Source organism: Neovison vison, chromosome 13, assembly GCF_020171115.1.
Source record: "Neovison vison isolate M4711 chromosome 13, ASM_NN_V1, whole genome shotgun sequence".
In the NCBI taxonomy this organism is placed as follows: Eukaryota; Metazoa; Chordata; class Mammalia; order Carnivora; family Mustelidae; genus Neogale; species Neogale vison.
Genome location: NC_058103.1, coordinates 12432751 through 12447903, shown reverse-complemented (window position 1 = coordinate 12447903; position 15153 = coordinate 12432751). Strand labels below are relative to the sequence as shown.

At 40.6% G+C, this 15153-nt stretch overlaps 1 protein-coding gene across 12 annotated transcripts in view; it reads right to left on the bottom strand.

Annotated features, from left to right (window-relative positions):
* The window catches only part of SIPA1L1 (signal induced proliferation associated 1 like 1), a 368863-nt gene that overhangs the window by 289096 nt on the left and 64614 nt on the right, over window positions 1-15153 (bottom strand). For 10 of the 12 annotated variants that reach the window (XM_044230270.1, XM_044230260.1, XM_044230258.1 and 7 more), the window contains one exon: window positions 481-547. The exons of 1 other annotated variant lie outside the window; for it this stretch is intronic. The gene's annotated coding sequence lies outside the window, so the exon portion shown is untranslated. Of the gene's footprint in view, window positions 1-480; window positions 548-693; window positions 713-15153 lie in introns of those variants that run through there. One more of the 12 variants, XM_044230265.1, reaches the window with a different exon arrangement.

The following is a 15153-nucleotide window of genomic DNA, read 5'->3' as shown; positions in this document are numbered from 1 at the left end:
CCATATCAGGAAGTACATCACCCAACCATCTCTCCGTTTTTCAGAAGTCTGCTATTCCCAGTTACACACTAACGCACCGCAGTTAACACAAGCTGAGGTATAAACACCCACCAGATTTTAAGAAAGACGTAGAAGAATTTTTGAAACGTATTTACTATGGAATGAGAACATAAGTAGGTGACAAAAACCTTATTATTATTAATTTAAGTAGCCAGGGGAAAAAACCTGAACTATTTTAACTATAAAGACAACAATGCTGAATTCAGAAATCACAGAGTAAAAGCTGCCAGTTTCCCTTCCTCTCCAATTCCCGTTTCTGCCTCCCTGCAGTAAAACAATGGAGAAAAAACCAGGGAGGAAAAAACACAGGGTCTAATTGTGGTAAATCCAAATATCCCTACAAAGAGCAGGTCTTCTAGGCACAAGCATCTGAGCGGCGCTCCCTCCCCCCACAGGACTCTGACTCACCCACCAACTCACCTTCTTCCACTTCGAAGTTAGTAGTAAATCTTGCTTTTGAGTCCAACTTGAGGTATTCTCTCAGAACCTAGATTAAAGTAATTATGAACTTTAGTATACTAAGGCTATTTTCGAATTCTGAATCACATTCAATTATACCTCACAATATTAAGGGGGAGAAATCACTGCTATAAATCACAGTTACGATTATAACCGTGAAAGGATAAACTCTACCTCTAAAACCCTCTTTAATTGGTCATCTCTTCATGCGTAGTGCAACGCACACTTAAAAGAAAGCCAACCAATAGCCACTCCCACTTCAACAAATTCTTCAACCCAGTTATTCAATCTCCAAGCAGATTGCTGATCTAGGGCCTCAGCCCTATCCTCTGTTCAGGAAGTCTGAGGAGAAACTCAGGAACCTGAGTGTGTATGAAGGCTTCCAACAAAGTGATTTTGATGTGATCAGCCTGTCCCATGCCTACGGGAACCACTGCTCCAAACCGGTGGTTCTCAAAAGGGGGTGACTTTAAACCCCAGGGGATATCCTGCAATGTCTGGAAATATTTTTGGTTGTCACAACACGGGGAGGAGGTATGCTACCAGCCTTTAATGGGTAGAAGCCAGGGATGCTGCTAACCCATCCTACACAGCACAGGACAGCCCTCCACTGCAAAGAATGGTCCAGCCCCAAAAGTCAACAGTGGTGAGGTTGAGAGACCCTGTTCCAAAGCAAACAACTACTGTGATCACTTAGAAATTTTACAGTTCTCACAGTGGTCATTTCAGATAGGCTATAAGTCCCACTACAGATACGAACATTTCCTATGACTGTTAAAGCTTATTGTTACTCAAAGGAGTATGTATGTTTGCCTCATATTAATAATATGCAGTATATGTACTCATTCTAAAAATACTAAAGTAATCAGAGTATACATCCTTAAGAGCCTTCCAAGAAACTAATTTTTTTAGGTTCACTGAGGTGAAACACTATGTCAAACTATGTTAACCCCTCAAAACTTTGTTCCCGACCATATAAAATGGGAGCTAAGACCAATGAACTGAAAAGAACCAGAACTTAGTTTCCCTCACAGATATTCCCCTTTCCTAATAAGGACAAGAGGATGACGTTCCTCTTCCCAGCCTTCACCCTAGATAGTAGGAGTCCCACCACTTATTCAGCCAAATATATAGGCACTTCAAAATCTACTTTTGCTGCACTCAAAATGAGACTTCTGAGGGCCAGCCATGTCCCCACACAGAGCAGAACAGAGCTTGGTCAGACCCTGCCACAGGTCATTCCTACCCTACTGCAGTCACACGATATAGATATCAGGAAGAAATCATGGGGGAAAGAAACCTACGAAGTCAAGTACCCCAGATACTAACCCTTGCAGATTTCACATGATCGGTCTACACACTGCACCCACAGAATAAGGACATAAGTACAGAAACCTATAACACCCAAAACATATGTTTTGTTTGGTCAAGCTTAATTAACGAGCTATAACTGCCTAATTACATAATGAAGACATACCCGACAGCTGATGTGCTCCAGGAATCTAGCTGGGTACGTGAACAAACATGCAACGTTTAAGCTCAAATGAAAGGCCAGGTTACACGAACACACTTAGAAGATTCCATCAGAATGAATCCTTTCTGACTGGCCATTTCCCTGATGTGGCATATGAGTTTATATTCTAATTATAGACTGATTTCTCCCTCTGAAGGCTCAGTGTGCAAAGCAACTAGTTAAATCGAACTCAAGCACAGCCCCCCAGGCACTGAGCACCGGGGTGGGTGGCAGGTGCTGGTGGGCAGACTGGCATTCATGCCCCGGAGCACCGCTGGGGGCGCTGCCGGGGGAGGCCGGATCTGGGTCAGAGGCGATGTTCCCGTCTGGAGCCCCTACCCCTGCTCCAGGAACCTCTGCAACCAGCCAAATCATTAGGAAGCTTTACGGAGCCCTGTGCTCGTCCAAGGGTAGGGCGAACATACGTTCTAGATTTAGGATGCCTGTGAAACCAGAGATCACTCCTCCACTACAGAAAGAAGACCACTGGGGAAGGCAGCCTCAAACACAAGCCAAAACACTACTGATCTGGTCAAAGAGGACTTCTTAATACCCATTAGGGGCTAAGAGAACAAAGGAGAGTCTTTTTGTTTTGTGAAGCAAAATAATTTCCAGCCCTTCCTTGTCTTTTTACAAGAAAGGAAGAAAGAAGAGAAGGCCTAAAAATTACTAGGGAGGCTCAGAAATATTAACACACAATATGACATCTACTTAACCCAACCTCCATCTTTCTAGATTTAAATCAGTCTTTAAATAAAAATTCATAATTAAATTTCAAAACATAAACACTCCATTTTTTTTTCCTGTCGCCAGTAAAATATATTCTGTTCCAAAAAGGAAAGGTTGCTCAATTTCCTGTCAAAAGCAATCCAGAGGCCACCTACACTGTAAAAGCAGCAAGAAAAAAAAAAAAAAAATGCTGAAGAAAAGCCTGTGTGTGTGGGTGTGTACTAAGTGCAATGTAACTACCACTCTGGTTTTTTAAAAGCTTTTTTTTTCCTTGATCATTCGGAGAAATATGAAAATTAGTGTAGCTGCTAAAGAGAAGTTTGTCCTCCAACGTACCTAAGGAAAACAAGCCCTATGATGGATTTCAGTTCCACCAGAGAGAGAGGAATGGGTGGACATTCAATGCCTGACCCATGAGTCTTTGTTCTCACAAGAAAGGGCAGATTCTACCAAACAGACAACTTACATGTCATGTTTTCAGAGAGGGAAGGCTGCTCTGACAATTAACCTTCTCCCCCTGGCTACCCCCTCTTGCCCCAAACCTCTGGGGGCTAACCACTCACATAACCTGCCTAGATTATGGTTTAGTATAGCATCGAATTCACCACTCTGCAATTCCCCTAACTCTATTTATTCTTTCTGAAACTCTAAATTCTAAGATAGCAATCAACCAGCCCAACACTTTTTATTAAAAGCCTACTGAAATATATTCAATGCAAAGGTAGATACAGTGTAGTGGAAAAAAAAGAGAGAGAGAAAGAGAAGGAAAGGTTGAATAGCTCACCAGCAAACTGAAGATAAAAGAACAGAACATACAAAGTCAAAGTTAAATACAGTATTATCAGTGAATTATAAGAGTAAAGGCCCTATTTCTATAAATCATACTTTCCATGAGAAGAAGTTTGTCATAATAAATAATGAGCAGGGGAAAAAAATCATCATAATGATGGTAAATACTTTTTTTAATTTTTACTTAATTTTATTTTATTTTACTTTACTATTTTAGTTTAGTTTAGTAGGCTCCGCACCCAACATGGAGCCCAATGTGGGGCCTGAACTCACAGCCCTAACATCAAAACTTGAGCTGAGATCAAGAGCCAGATGCTTAATAGACTGAACCACCCAAGTGCCCCATGAAATGAAGGCAAATACTCTAAAACCAGCACACCCTAAGACAAATGGAGATGGGACAGAAAGCCTACTCTATGGGGCAGCAGCACAACAAGACAGCAGAAAGCAAACCTCTTGAAGCTTACAAATGATATGCCCGATAAGCTAACAATTAACTACTACGTCAACTACGTCAACTAACAAGAGGGGCTTCTTGTTCCGTTTTGCTTAATAATCTCAGATGGGCCAACCCAAAAAAAAAAAAAAAAAAAGCAAGACTAGTTAGTACAAGTAACATTATTTCTCAGAACCACTTGAGAATAAGTAGCCAACAGAAGAGCCTATCACCCCTCCAGAGTTTAGACAGTAGTTCCTATAATTAAGGGCATTCTACAAAACTGTCATTGTGGCCATGAAAATCATCAGAATTACACGGTACCATCATCTAATCCACAGACCGGATCTTACAGTCTCCAATTACCCCAGTAATGTCCATATTAGTAGAAGGACCCAATCCATCCAGGATCTCACACTGCACTTAGTTTTCACATCTCATTAGTGTATTTCAATCCAGAATTCCTCACTTTCCAAGTCTTTCATGACCTTGAAAACTGTGAAGATTCCAGGCAAGCTCAGTAGCATGTTCCTTAACCTGGGTTTGTCTGATACTTTCTTATGGTGCGCCTCCAGTTATGAATTTTCAGCAGAAATGCCAAAGAAGAGAGCTCCCTCGCTGTATCCTACTAGGTGGCGCTACTTTCCCCTTCTTCCCTTACTGGTAACGTCAATTTCTATGCCTTGATTTTAGGGGGGACTCTGTCAGATTTCCACTACAAAGTTACTCTTTCTACTTTGTAGTTTATAAGTACTTTGTGATACGATACTTTCAGACTATATAAATATCCTACCAACCAACGTTTGTGTCCAATGATAATTCTTAGCCAAATTAATTATTTTATAATGGCTGCCAAAAACCGATTTCTAGTCTAGGAACTCCTACCATCCTAGAAGGGGGGGAGATGGCAGTTACAAACCAAGATCTGGGTGTGCTTATTGCAACTGGGTTACTGCTGCTCCTAGCCAGGAGAGAGGAGCACACACAGACGGACAAACACGTCCTTCTTTATTTCTTTCAATATCTATGTATATTGCAGACCCGGAGTTCATAGAGATGTCCTGAACTCCTGCCCAACTCTGGGGTCTTTCTAGTTCTCCTCTTTCCCTTCTCTATAACAGCAGTAAACGTGGCTCTCTTAACCTCACTTTTCCTTCTTGGACTCAGCCCTCATGTTACCTAATGCTACCCCAACCTCTGATCTAGTATCAGAAAAAGCCCACTGTCTCTAAGTAGAGGACCAGAGTAAGGGAGAAACCCAGAGAGACAAAAATGTTAGTACAGGATGCCATTCTCGCAGAGCCCAAATAGGCAGAGCTAAAAATACACTGTTTATAGATACACCCATTTTTAAAAGCAAAGGAATGCTGAACATAAAATTCAGGACAGTAGTTACCTCCAGAGAAAGACAGAAGAATAGAATTATAGGGAAACACACAACTTCGAAATACTTGATTGTGTTCTAGTTCTTAGTGAGACTCTACAAGCCCTAAAAACAAGTTCCCGGCATACACAACTATGCCTCACTAAACCACCAGGAGATCATCAGCAGTCGCAAATTTACACTTAAGATCTGAGGTCTAGAAACGTTATGTGTGTTGCCTGGGGTCGCACAACTAACAAGCAGGAGCTCGGACACAAACCAGGTGGACCTCTGTCTACTGTGCCCTTAGCTATTCCTCAGGTGGAAGAAAGATGGGCAGGAGAGAGAAGCTATGGTTCTAAGGCTAAGATTCCTGTGCCTCTGAACCATTTCCAGACTGGTTTTAGGGTACAGGCAAGTCTAAGCCCAAAACTGGTGGGTGGCGAAGGAGGGGTAAAAATCTTCCTAAGGGCAGGGAGGGGGGAGAGGCACAACTCTGGGCCATACTGAGACTGAAAGAACAATATAAACAATCCTCTAGAGAGCATTTCTAGCACATTCCATAGGCTACAAATTCTGGCTCAAGTAAGTCACTAAATCTCCTCTCAGAAGACTCTGGCAAAATCTTATTACTAATAGTTTTGTTCTGTTTTGAAATCGAGAAATTAGGGAGAGAAGACCAGCAACCCATTCATGAAGTTCCAGGGCTCACCTGGGCAAAGACTAAATAGGGAGAAATTACTCATCACCTAGCACACTGCATGAAACATGGAATGAGTGACAAAATGGTGAGCCCTTTTAAAGAATTTGTATAATGGGGTACTGAGGCAGAGCAACAATACTTCTCTGAAGGAAAGACGGAATATCCTGGGAAGCTTAAATCCCACTCTGCTACCTGGCTGTGGTTTAAAATTACTAAAACCCAAAAAAGATGGATCTTCATAAGAAGGAAAGAAAAAAACATATTAATCTTCTCAAAAAATCAGATGTAACAGCATTCTAACTGCACTTCTGGTAGAATTATCTCCAGAGACTATTAGTGATTAATAACAACTCATATAGCCCAGAAAAGTCCCATGATCAGCACTATCGACTTTGTGATCTCAGTTCAAGCTTTCTCTGTCGTTACATGGAATATGTTTTTCCACTGTTGACTTGCAAGCAGTGGAGTATACATTGAAATCAGCAGAATTTTTGGCCTAGCCTCCTTCCCAACTCCCTCAAAAACCTGCTAATAAATTCTACCTTCCCTTTCCTTTTCTTTCCAAAGAGCAAAAATCTAGACCTAGCCCAAAGACTAAAGAAAATACCACAGAACAAAAGAAAACAAAGGACATGTGCAAGATGGTACAAAAATAATTCAAAACTCATGCAAACTTTGTGCTGGAGCCCAAAACGGTCTATAATACATAAAGGTTAAGAAATGCAAAATGGTCCTGTAAAGACAATAATCGCATGAGAAGCACACAAAAGGATAAACCTTATTAGATTAAAAAAAGAAAGCCATTTATTTAACAGGACTCTCCAGGGCGGGGCTTTTTCCCCCCCAGCTTTTTAGTTACTTTCTTTATGAAAAGCAATCAGGTGCTGTTGAAATCAGCCTCTGGTATTAGAAAGACAGGAAGTTATTCTGAGGTGTTTCTATTTATTTATTTGACAGGGAGAGAGATCACAATTAGGCGGGCGGTGGAGGGGGGCAGGCTCCCTGCTGAGCAGATAGCCTGATGCAGGGCTAGATCCCAGGATCATAACCTGAGCCATCATGATGTGAGCCAAAGGCAGAGGCTTTAATCCACTGAGCCACCCTGGCGCCCCTCTGAGGTGTTTCTAAATGAAAATGACAAAAAGAATAAATTAATCCATAGGTACCCTTTTCTTATACCTTACTTCATTAAGCTAACATCATCACAAGGTGAGCAGTAATTATCCTTGAGAATTTAGGGACAACAGCCCAACTTTAAAAGAAATTTAGAATTTAGAGGCACCTGGGTGGCTCAGCCAGTTGAGGATCTGACTTGACTTCAGGCTCGGGTCAGGATCTCTGTGTCTTGAGTTGGGAGCCCGGTGGCAGGCTCTGCGCTCAGCGGGGAGTCTGTCTCTCTCCCTCTGCCCAGCCCCGCTCATGCATGCTCTCTCTTTCTCTAAAGTAAATAAATCTTTTTTAAAAATTTTAAAGAAATTTAGATTCTAAAAAATATGAAAAAAATGTATTACTCCTTTAACGTTGGAAAGGGGAAAACCCTGAAACATATTAAAGCGTTTACTTGTAAACTCCCAGATAATGAATTTGGGGCAAAAATCAATATGGCTATTTAATAAATAAATCCTCCCCAGCTCATCTAATTTAGTGATATTGAGATAACCCCCTTAACAAGGGACAGCAGGACTTGAATTTCTAAACATTAATGGATCTGACAGCTCGTGAAGACACAAGAAAAATGTTCTTCCCCTGGAAAGTACATACAATGGTCCTTTGATCCCAACTCGTACAAACTACTACTTACTCTTCCTTTCCCTGAAATTCTAAACACAAAAGTTAGAAATAAGTCCTTTTACAAACTAATTATCTTCATCTTGAGGCTTCTGCAACTCAAAGTCACTTCTATCTACCCACTTGCTTGAGCCAAAAACCTAAGATTGATTAGATTATGGATATAACCTAATCCTAAAGGAATGGATATTCCTTTCTTCCACAACCTGCATCCATTCTGCCAAGACCTATAAATTACACCTCCTGAAGAGCACCCTGAATCCCTCTCTCCTCTCCACTGGCGACACACTGGACTGGTCCAAGCCACTACTATCTCTCAACTAGACAACTGCCCCAGATTCCTCATTAATTTCTACCCATGATCATTTTCCACTGAGTAGCCAGAAATGACTTTTTTAAAGGTTAAACTACATATCTTTATTCCCCTGCTGAAAACCTATCAGTGGCTTTCCATATCCTAAAATGTCAAGGAGTGTGAGAGGTATAAGATTTTACTCTAAATTCCAAGCTAATAAGTTAGACTGTCACAGGTGTATGGATACCGCTGAGGACATGAGACACATGGCTCAGAGACAAAGGATTTCATTACTCACAGCAGAAGCAGCAGCCCAAGTACCGGCTTTTTTTGTGCCAGTCCCTTACGTCCCAATTCTTACGAGTTAACACCTGCACAGCAGTGGTTGTGTTACAGAAGAGTAACCCTGAACTTAATGAACCCAATGGGCAGTATGCCTGCCTGAACTTGACTCCAGAAGGAGACGTTGTCCTTATTATATAGACAGTAGTGTGACTGACTTTGCTCTGGAGGGTGTCTTCCAAGGCTGCTGACTATACAAATCATCCTTAAAAAGACAGTCTAGAACAAAAGTTGTCAGTCGGAAACACAGGACACATGGAAAATTGTCTCCCAACATTAGAATAAAAGCCAAATTTCTTACCATGGTCTACGAGACCTATATAATTGGGTCCCTTTCTCTTCAATTTCATGTTGAACTCTTGTCTCTTCAGCTTACTATGCTCTAGCTCCACTGCCATCTTTGGTGTCCTCAAATAAGTCAAGTTCTTTCCTGACTCAGGACCTCTGCATATGCTGTCCTTTTGTCTGAAATGCTCTTTCTCTGGCTCAGATGTCACTTCCTCAGAAAAACCTTCTGTAGTCAATCTACCTATGTGAGACCCTATTCCCTTTTTATCACATTGCCCACTTACTCATTCAGTCAGCAAACATTTACTGGGCACCTACTATGTACCAATCATTATTATTACGAGTTAACGTAATAACAGGCACAATCATTACCTTATCTACTTGTTTGTTTATTAACAGTCTATCTTGAGGGTAGAAATCTTGTCTTTACGTTCATCCACAAAGACCTAGAACTTAAAATTGTGCCCTCAAATAAACTGTTCGACACGAAGTACTAAAATGTTTCCACATCAATATGGGAAAAAGCATTGCACTGAGCAAAAAGCATAAAATTAGAAGCTACAGGTGCCTAAATTCAAACGCTGGGGTCATCATTTAGTGACACGTGACCAATTCTACTAAGTTCCCAGCAAAATGGAGAAAATTCCTCTCCTGCCTAACTCACAAGATTATTATGAGGATCAAAGGACAGAATCTATTAGAAACCCCTGCAAATGCTAAACATTTAAAACTGGTAGCAAATCAATAGTTAATAGTCATGAGACAGTCCTTCAATCAGTAAGAATATCCTAGGGCCCTACTATGAGGGTAAGTATTAATGAAAATTAAAATGTATATCGAAATGTAAATTAAAAATGTATAACATAAAATGAGAATAGAATATAGTTAGTTCTTTAATAAACTTGAAGGAGAATACTTTTTCCCCTTTAAGTACCCTTTGGACATGCTTTAAAACCTTTCAGACAGAAAGTCAGTCACCTTTACCAGCTCCTGATCCCAGAATATTAAAAGAATGTCTACTGGTTACTTTTTTTTAAACAAGCCTTTCAAATGCCAATTTAGAAAAAATTTAGACCACCTTTACACCCCTGAATGCCAATCTCCAACACAGAAATGTTGAGTTTTCTGGTAAAATTTATGAAGTTATTAATTTTGTCCCCTTTTATTGACTTCATCTAAACCCAAATGCAGTCTCGTTACTTTGAGGCGGAGTGTGTGCGTGTATGTGTGTATCTCTACATTTATCTCTACAAATGTATCTCTACATTTGTGTGTGTGTGTGTGTGTGTCTGTCTGTGTCTGTGCGTGTGTGTTTGCACGCACACATGTGGAATGAAGAAAAAGTAAGCTCCAATTTACATTTCTTATAAGGGCAGCTTCAGAGTCAATGCACAGGGCTGCCAACAGGAGGAAACAGAGTAATCACACTGAGGTCCTACACACAAGGGCTGGCAGCCTGAGCACACACCGGGACAGTCGACTCAAACAAGCCACATACCTGGCAGGAGTTTACCAAGCAACCCATCGTCTCCCATAACCCTACCTGCAATCACAGAGAAACTGACTAAAAGGGGTACTGCTGGGGCACGTGGGTGGCTCAGTGGGTTAAGCATCTGCCTTCAACTTGGGTCAGGATCCCAGAATCCTGGGATTGAGCCCCACATCGGGCTCTCTGCTCAGTGGGAAGCCTGCTTCTCCCTCTCCTCTGCTGCTCTGTCTGCTTGTGCTCTCTCACTCTGTCAAGTAAATAAATAAAATCTTTTAAAAAGGGGAGGGTACTTTTTCCATGACATAAAATGATGATGAATAAACTGATAAAAAGGAAGGGCTGGGCAACATGCATTATTAAGGAAACAGACTGGAATGTAAGAACAGTATGATCAAGATTCTTCTCGTATGACTTTTCTCAAATTCAATGCACACACATATAAATACCCAACACAGGTTCCACATGACTGCAAGAAGGAGGAATAAGGGGCGCCTGGGTGGCTCAGTGGGTTAAGCCTCTGCCTTCGGCTCAGGTCATGATCCCAGGGTCCTGGGATCATGCCCAGCATCGGGCTTTCTGCTCAGTGGGGAGCCTGCTTCTCCCTCTCTCTCTGCCTGCTGCTCTGCCTACCTGTGATCTCTCTGTCAAATATATAAATTAAATCTTTGGGAAAAAAAAAAAGAAGGAGGAATAATAATGTGAACTGTGCTCCTAAATAATAAAGTCAGGAAGAAAATATAAAAATGAGGAAAAGTACATGGGAAAGCTCCTGGGAGCTAAGAAAGAGATGCAGGTTGAGAGGGATGGAGGCAGACGATCGATAACCTACATATGAGAAGCTCTCATAGAGGTACAGATCTCAGTATACACACACACACACACACACACACACACATAATTATATTTGGTAGTTTTTATTACACATTGAAAGTGTCTCAAAACTGCTTCCTTACAAGTTTTCTTAATGATGGCCACCTACTCCCAATTTGGGGAAAGGGAGCAGCAGCAGTCATAGTCACACTATTCACAAAGTCCTCAATAACCACCAGTACTTATATGAGAATAAGTACAAATAAAATCAAGGACATCTAGAAGCTTCTACCTTGACTTAATTTAAATAGACAATGTCTAAACCTGTCTTTCAATTAAGTAATACCCCTTATTAACAGAGGCTCCTGGGTGGCTCAGTCTGTTAAGCATCTGCCTTCAGCTCGGGATGTGATCCCGGCATCCTGGGATCGAGTCCCTGCTAAGCAGGAAGCCTGCTTCTCCCTCTCCCTCTCCCTCTGCCTGCTGTTCTGCCTGCTTTGCTCTCTCTCTCTGTCAAATAAATAAAATATTATAAAATTACACATATGTTTATCAATGATAGTTACTACTTAGTAACTTAGTAAACCAGCTTACTGTTTAGTAATATTAAATTAAAATGCACATGATAATCCAAGAACTATGTTAAAATGTTATAAATATTTTTCAGAAAAAAACTAGAAAGATAGATGTCAAAAAAAATTACATGAGTGATAGGATCACTGGCAAATCTTTTTCTAATTTTTTTTCCTAGTTTCTCCTTAATTATGATATATACTTTACATAAAGGTAAAACACATGTACACACAAAAACCTACACTTTAGTAGATTTTTTTTTCCCTCTGTTCTCTGGAACCTATCAAAACTAAATTTCAACTAGAAAACATGATGTAAATTTAACATACCTCCAGAACTGAACAAATGGTGAACAACAATGTAAGCTATGTCACAGAATGAAATCACAAGGACGTTGGTAGCGTTAAGGAAAAATAAATAGCTTTTTGATTTTTCTATCATACTTACCCAAAAAAAGAAATTAAGTAAAAGAGACAGGTATTCAGAATTCCATAAGTTGGATGAAATGCTTGGAGGAAAATTATCAAAACCAACCAAGTTCATGCAACTCAAGAAAAACAGACTTGAAACTACAGTACAAAATCTTCACAGAAAAAAAAGTCCGTTTTAGTGACCATCCAGGCCTTTGAGATAAGCAGTTAATCTGAAGAAATGACGGTGACTCTGAAATGTCATTTAAACTAAATAACCAGAATGTGAATGCCCACATTTAACCAAATTTACTTTCCAAAATATGTGCACTTCTCATCTTGTTCACTGACCCCACATCACCTCCGTAAAACCTCTTCAGAAGCAGTTTAACCATACCCTGCAAGTGGGAGGTGTATAAATTTCATTTCCCTAATGGAAACCACCACTCAACTGCTCACTGGGTAAACTGATAGAAATCCAGTATTAATTTTCGAAGTTATCAAGTACTGTGCATTCCAAAAGAAGAAACAGTGTGGTATTAGGAGGGAGAAAGGGGGAGCTTCAATTTCTTCCAAAATGTTTTATAATCTCAAACAAATATGGCAGAAGGTTAAGATTTGATGATGCTAGAAGGTATTATATAATTCTCTATCCTTTCTAGTCTACTTGAAATATTTTTAAAGTAAACAGAGTAATAAGGTTTAGTATCTATAAGTCAACACAACACTCTTCCTCTTAGTATACTTATATTGATTAAGACACACACACACACACCCCATCTCAATATCTTACCAGCCCAACCTGTGACATTTTACCACCCAAAGAAGCCACTGTTGAAATGAACACCAAACAAACCCTAATATTTAGTTTGTTCCTTTGCAAAGCATGAATTCAGAAAAATTACCATACAATGGAACAAAAAAAATTCAAAATTATTTATGCAATGATGCCAAAGTAGTCATAAGTCCCGAGATGCTGCATCCATTTCAAAAATGAAAATAATAGGTTTACCTCTCAAAATAGCATACTTCCAGAACAGACAGTCCTAATCTCCCACAGGAAAGCATGGGCTCAAGACACCTTACAAAGTGTGCCACCTACTCTTCACACCAGAAAAGTCATTTTTGGTATTAAAGTGACAAGAGAATACATTAATGACAAGCTTGAGGCCTGAAAAAAGCAAACAGATCTGAGGAAAGTTGAGGAGTTAACTTTCCTCTCACTGCAAGAACCAGAATCACATTCGTATGTTCCTGACCCCATGGGCAAAGGCACGGAGTGGAAACGGCTGTCATACACAGGAAACAGATGGGAGGCGGATAATGCAACTAGAGCATCAACTGCCCCCCCTTCCCGTCACTAGAATGGAAGAAGCATTCCGTTAATAACGAAACAAGCTAGAAAAGCGGAAGTTCAGCGCTGACGCGGGACTTGAACGCATGAAGGCACATGCTACATGCACCACACGCTGGTTAGAGCTAAATGACAAAGAAAGTTTCAGCTACGTGTTTCCCGACTCTCGAAAATGACTGTGACACTTGCCACAGCCTCCACGACAGCCAAGCCCCAGCTGCTCTGCACTTCACCAACCAAGTGCCCTGACCTGAGGTGCACTTATTTGCTCTCTTCGAAGAACAAGTATTTAAGTACATACACCTTCTTTTCAAGTTAATCCCAGTGTAGTGAACATACTGTGATACTAGTTTCAAGCGTACAGTAGAGGATTCACCAGTTCCATACACCGGCTCGTCAAGGTAAGAGCGGCCCTGATCCTCCCCTGTCTCCCCCGTCCCTCCACACACCTGCCTCCGGAAGCCAGCAGGTTGCTCTCTACAGCTAAGAGTCTGTTTCTTAGTTTGCCTCTTTTTTTCCCTTTGCTTGTTTGTTTTGTTTATTAAATTCCACATGTGAGTAAGATCCTACGGTATTTGTCTCCTCTGATTGACTTTTTTTTTTAATATTTTATTTATTTATTTGTCAGAGAGAGAGATGGTGAGAGAGGGAACACAAGCAGGGGGGAGTGGCAGAGGGAGAAGGAGGCCTTCTGCTGAGTAAGGAAGCCCAATGCGGGGCTCGATCCCAGAACCCCGGAATCATGACCTGAGCTGAAGGTAGACGACTGAGCCCCCCCAGACACCCCATCTCTCACTTAGCACTAAACTCTCTAAATCCATCCACGTCATGGCAGATGGCAGGATCTCATTCTTTTTTTTTTTTTTTTTAGGATTTCATTCTTTTATACGACTGAGGAATATTTCATTGTGTACATATACTTCTTTATCCATTCATCAGTCGATGACTTCTGCCTCATATCTTAGCTACTGTAAATAATGCTGCAGTAAATGTAGGTGCATGTATCTTTTCAAATTTGTGTTTTCATATTCTCCAGGTAATACCCAGCAATGGAATCGATGGATCATATGCTAATTCTATTTTTAATTTATGAGGAAGCTCCATACTGTTTTCTAGAGTGGCTTGAAAAAAGGTTGCCAGTTTGCATTCCCACAAACAGTGCATGAGGGTTCCTGTTCCCCACATCCTTGCCAACACTTGTTTGTGGTTTTGATTTCAGTCATTCTGACAATTGTGAGGTGAGATCTCATTGTGGTTTTGATTTGTAATTCCCTGATGCTGAGTGATGTTGAGCATCTTTTCATGTGTCTGTTGGCCATCTGGATGTCTTCTTTAGAGAAATGTCTATGTCTTCTACCCATTTTTAATTGGATTATTTGGGGGGGTTTTGGTGTTAAGTTGTGTAAATTTTTTTTTATATATTGGATACTAACCTTTTATCAGGTATGCCATTTACAAACATCTTCTCCCATTCGGTAGGTATCTTTTAGTTTTATTGACTATTTCCTCTGCTGTATAATTCAAACACTTCTTAAATAGCAACTGGGTAGAAGGCTCTGAGTTTCAAAAAGTTGCAGAGCTCCAAAGATCCCAATGGCAGACTTTCCCCTCAACAAGTTTACAACCCAATTCATGGTAAAGGACATGTAAATACAGCAATAATAACAGCCAAAGTGTTGGCCTGTACAACCTCAAGAAATGGCAAAAGGACATAAAGCTTCTAAGACCAACTCAGTGGGATCAAGGAAGCGT